The sequence below is a fragment of the Lactuca sativa genome, chromosome 2 (assembly GCF_002870075.4).
Source record: "Lactuca sativa cultivar Salinas chromosome 2, Lsat_Salinas_v11, whole genome shotgun sequence".
NCBI classification, from domain to species: domain Eukaryota; kingdom Viridiplantae; phylum Streptophyta; class Magnoliopsida; order Asterales; family Asteraceae; genus Lactuca; species Lactuca sativa.
The window spans coordinates 33,929,028-33,935,027 of NC_056624.2; positions in this window are offsets into that span (position 1 = coordinate 33,929,028).

The window sequence follows — 6,000 nt, forward strand, 5'->3', positions numbered from 1 at the left end:
ATGGTCCTTTTGGGTTGCCTTTACACTGGTGACTAGACAGGATGATTGTTGAGGATAGAGGTTGGTTTATTGTTAAGAATAATAAATTAGGGTATAAATATGATTTGTTAATATATTATATGAATAATATATTAATTTGGAATCATATTATTAATTAGTATTTAATCAGAAATTAATTAGGGATTATTTTCGGGATTAAAGGAATTAATTAAAAGTACAGGGGCTGTTTTGTAATTATTTGATAGTTGAGACTTTGGGCTATTGGATCACATTTATTAAGGCTTGAACGAAAATCCTAGAAGGATCTAGGAGTTTTCGTCCAAGGGCTTAAGGAAAGGAGTCCATGGACTTGCTTAGGCCCTAAGCTAAGGGATTAGGGTTTGCACCTTGAAACCCTAGTTAGCCTTAAGTATAAATAGCACCCTAAGGCAATAAGATTTGGTCCAAGCCTTGGGAAACCCTAAAAGGGACGAAATCTAGGGCAAGATACCCTTCTCTCCTCTCTCCCATATTCATCCTTTCACCTAGTGTGTTTGTGAGCCATTAGAGGTACTACACTTGTGGTACTTGCTTTCAAGAGCTAAGGAAATTCAAGGAACTAGTTGTTATTGCTATATAACAACAAAAGGTATGTATTCTATTTTATATATGAATTTCGAAAATAATAGTAGCATGCCAGGTTTCTTTTTGTGTTCATAAAGTTGTATAACTAATAGTGAAAACATAGATCTAACTCTAGGGGTGCATGCACACATAGGATTGTTTGTATAAAACTCATTAGTGGTATCAGAGCCATTGGTTTTTGTTTTCAATTATCATTATTCAAATGTATGAACTTGACATATTAGGGTTTTTGGCCAATAAACCCTAGGAGGCATGAATTTTCAAAAAATTAGGGTTCTTGAACCATGATTTTCGAAATTTGGCTAGGGTTTCCCAAACCCTTTCCTTAGCCTCCAAGATTTTGAAATCTAGGGTTATCCAACCCTTGGATTTCGAAATTGCCTCCTTCCCAAGGTTAGATCCTAAATTTAAGGGATTTGGATAATGCCATATCTTGTAATTATCCTTTAAATGTTTAAATTTGGTAATTAAAGATTTTGATTTATCCCATCCCATAATTTCAAAATCTAGGGGATTTAAGGGATTAGATTAAATTAATTGTTTAACTTAAAAGATATCCTTACCAAAATAAAAGATAATTGTCAATTTAATTAGATAATAATTTCCTTATGTGATAAACTTGATTTATTTGAATTATTTGATAGATTATCTTGCAAGAAATTGAATTAGGTCATATTTAGATAATTACTAATTAATTGGTTAATTATTATTATTTGTAATTTGATCTGGAATGTTCTTGCTTATGTTTTGAAAAGTTTCAAAACATTCCCTCAAGTTTTGGAATTTAAATTGTTTGATTAAAAGGTTTAATTTTGAAAAAGTCTAAATTCTAAAACCTTAATTTTGAAAAGTTCAAATTACACCCTTATGATTTTATTAAATTAATTAAGTGTATAATTAAAAGAGAGTTAATAAATCCATAATGATATGGTTTATATTTAATTAAATTAAAAGTGTAATTTATAAAAATTAAACCACCTAGTATTTTAAAAGTGTAAAATACACTCTTATACTATGTATAACATTAAAAGTCTAATATTATATATGTATAACTTAAATGCTAGTCTTACCGTTAGTAGGCCTCATTCACGAAGCCGATCTATAAGGGGGTATGAGGTTATGGCCTATAAAATGGCCGTTTAATGGGTGTCCACTCTCACCCACCGCTTCCTTGATTGGTGGAGGGTCGTTAGCCGAACGGGTAGGATAGAGCAAACCCTTTCCATTAAAAGTATAATGAAGTATAAAGTAACTAAATGTTTTTACAAAATTCCCAATCTTAGTTACTTTAGGCAAAAGTGAATTGATGCAATTCCATGAAATTACACTTTGTGCCCTTGCGAAGACGTTAGTGGAGCGTGTGTGGTAAACCGGCACACTAAATGGTTCTAAGCAAAGGTAGCAAAGGGTGACTCAATGTTTGTCATAGTTCGGTGGAGCGTGTGTGGTTAACCGGCACATTGAATAGGTGACTGTAACATTGGGGGCACCATGTAAGTTTGCATGGTTATTCACACCCTGTTTTGTGATCCTCGGCATCCCAGTCACAAATCGAGGGGCATATCGAGATTTAAACATGCCATTGAAAAGTTCAATGAATCTCAAAAGATCTAGGAGTTTTCAATACATTTGAAACTTAAGTTTCCTTTTCGTTTTTCATGGTGGAAATTGGTAAATCGTCATTTACCTACCTTCAAATATTCTGCAACTAGATTACGACATCCCTCTTCTAGGTTGTAGAGTATTATGTTGGGTCCTAGCCTTAATATCTCATTTGGGTGATTTATTAAGGACTCAATCAATCAACTAACTTGAATTTTTCTCCCGTTTTGTAGATGTCAAAGTATGACAACTATGGTCTTCCCAAATCCTGTGGGACAAGCTTTCCACATGAAGATGATATTCCGCGATATGATCGAGGAACAAGAGATCATGCTTTACTTCCTCCACCTCCTCCAATTATTCTCCCTAACCCACAAGTTCGAATCCTTGAAAAGTTCAAACTCACTCAAGCCCTTTTGGCAAGTAAACATGGGAAACCTATGTGTGTACACGTCTTAGAGATGAAGTCACACATTGATAGGTTAAGGATGTTGGGTGTCAATATTTCAGGTAAGTTAGCTATTGACTGGGTTCTTCAGTCGCTTCCTGAATCATATAGTGAGTTCGTTAGAGAGTACTATATGATGGATCATGACGTGTCCCTCATTGATTTGACCTATTTGCTTATAGCTGCTGAATCAGCAATGATTTGGCGTGCTGGTCAAGCAAATTTGTCTGGTGAGTCAAACTCCTAAACTGCAATGGGTACTGGCAACATCGGAAGTCTAGAAAGAACTAAGTCTATGATTGTCCGATGTGCTATGCCAAAGGAGTCCATTTGCTTTTATTGCCAAGAGAAGGGACATTGGAGACGAAGCTGCCCTAACTACCTGAGAAATCTAAGAGATTGGAGAGTCAAGATGCATGGCTCTACTTCAGGTAAAATCCATTAACTAACTCTTTTAAGTTCCTATTCTAGATTCTTAATACATGATGTAATAAGATTAAATTTTGATGTTTTATAGGATCAAAGAAAATAGAGGAAGCTTAAGGGAAGAAGTGAGCTGAATCTAATCGTGAAGAAATGGATTTCGATCGCATTGCTTGAAGATTAGAATTTTGAGCTACTACTTGGAGTTAGAATAGATTGCCATGAAATATGTATTAACATAGATTTCAATTGAATTGCATTGTGAGGACAAATTTTTCCGCAATAAAATAAATTTTGATTTTATATTATTTATTTATCCTTGCAATGGCGTGTATGAAAAATTGATGTTTGAATGTTTCAGTTATTAGCAATAATGGATTATGTTATTTGTGGAAATGTCAAGAATTTACCAAATAGGGAGAGTTTCTCATCGCCCAAGTTTCAATTGGACAGAGACTTGGAATCATGCAACTTGGTTGCATGATGAATGAGAAATTTTATATTTGGAAATTAGACTAATTCGTTGACAAAATGTCAAGTGAAGGACTAGGAGATCGAGTACACAAAGTTGTGTGTTGATCAAGTCTACCACAAGAGTGACAAAGATATTCATCATGATTTACTAAAGGTTTAGTAAATATGATTATACTTATAAGATTAAGTGTAATTCCGAGTTGATTGAAAGAGTTTAAATCAATAGCAGAACGAATAAGAAGAATCAAGTATGCAGAAAGATAAAAGTTTCTCTATTCTAAGAAGAAGGGAGAGTACCTTTTATTATGTTTTATGATAGGTCTATTGATTAAGAAACATATATCAATTGATCCTCTAAGTGAGTCTTAGTGCAATTGTATGTCTGAGAAGAGGAATCAAGAGTTGAAGAAATGGTTAAATCAAGAAGTCAATCATACTTCGTTCCAATATCAAGTCTCAAAATTAAGAATGTGAATTGAGTGACAAGTCTCAAGAAGGTTTATAACATTCGTCAAATGTGGAATTTGGAAAAGGTTTTCTTATTCTTTCACATTTGAAATCGGAAAGTTGTGATGTCTTGGATAAGACAAAGACCAACTAGGACCAATTTTGTGAAGTGTTTTGTCTTGATAAAAACTACACTAAGTCTTGAATATTTGCTTGTCAAGAAATGTTTATTGACAAGAGAATCTTGTATGTCAAGGAGTCAGTGGGAGTCTCAATGGTCTTGAAAGGTTTCAAGAACAAATCCATAATAAACCTTATCGATCATCACTAGCACACGACTTGAGGTTTACAACCTATCGTGTTGACACTATCTTGTTTCTGTGCCGTTCCAATTGAGTTAATTATGCATGTGAGTTCTATAACTTTTCATTTGAACGCATAAAAGGCAAGCACATTGATCAATGAAAAGTACATTGATAGGAAAGGATGAGTTGGTTAACTACTTGGAAGACATGGTGGGCACTTGTGTTACCATAAGGCAAGAAATCAAGATTGAGAAAGTTCGGTCCATATGAGTTTGGATTTGTCTCAAACTTTGGTTTTGACAAATTCGCATGGATAGGAACACATACACCATTAAAATCTAAGTGTCATAAGATTCCCTCCTTCATGAAAATGACTGTGAGGAAATGCTTTCACTAAGAGAGATTTTAAGAAGATGGTGATTGTGAAAATTGTATCCTCGAATTCGATTATGGTTACTGTATCCCTTTCCATGATTCGAATTGTGAGATTTGGCAATTAGTCTGAATTGTTTAGACACACATATGAGCTATCTAAGGCAAAGGTGTATAAGTTTGAGAAGCTTAGATAAAGGATTATCAAAGCATTAGGTATTAGAAATATGAACTTAAGAAATTCAATAGGTATTGTTTTCGGGAAGTTAAGTTGTTTTCTGAATACATGTCAAAGCTATTGGGAGCATAAGTGTTATGCTTATATGATAATAATCATCATGATAGTGGGAGCATAAATGTTATGCTTGTATGATTATTATGGCAAGTATTGCAAGTTAGCAATATTAATTATAGAAAACAAGAGTTATACTTTGCAAAGTCGTAAGGGTTGAAAAGTTGTTTTGCTATAATTAACGGAGAGAATATTATGCTTCATTTCAAATCTAAAGGCTTAGGTTGTGGAATGTTAACAAATTTAGTCAAGGATACATAGTGCGTTCTCAAAATTTCGATTATGATTATGGCATCCCTCTTCATAATTCGAATTATAAGAACGTGACACATAAGATATTATGACAGAAGATTGATAAAGTATCGTATCTTTATGTATGACATTATGCATCGTGTCCCATACGCTTCGGGTATAGGATCGATTGCAAATGCTATAATATTTGACCATTCTAAAATTTTCCAAATGTCTAGCGCATTAAGAGGGAAAAAGGACAAGAATCGGTTTTGACTAAGATAGTTAAACAACTATCAAAGGACGATCCAAAGCTCGCTGAGGATTGGTCGCTTGTGAGTAGTTGGAAGTATGGTATTGGATGGACCATATCGACATTATTATGAATAGATAAGATTCTATTAAGAATGAGTTGTCATATGGCAAATATGGAAATGTTTCCATATTGGGAGCTGATTATTGAGAATCTATGTCTAGATTAGAAACTTTTATGCAAGAAGGATGTTCAAAGGAATGTACTTTGAGTGAGAGACATCATATCTATAGAATTGTTTCTGATAGAGATATGCCAAGTCTTGATGATTTTGAGCTATGACTTTACAAAAGGATCATTGCATAAAATGTTAGAATCTAGCATATTCTATAAGTGACAAGAATTTGATATTCTTATACTTATGATAAAGATTGGGAGTTGTGAAATGAGTATGATTGGAAATGTGTTCATTGGATCTATTTCAAAAAGTAAGGACCATAAGTAAACATTGTGTGCATGCTAAGAGCAT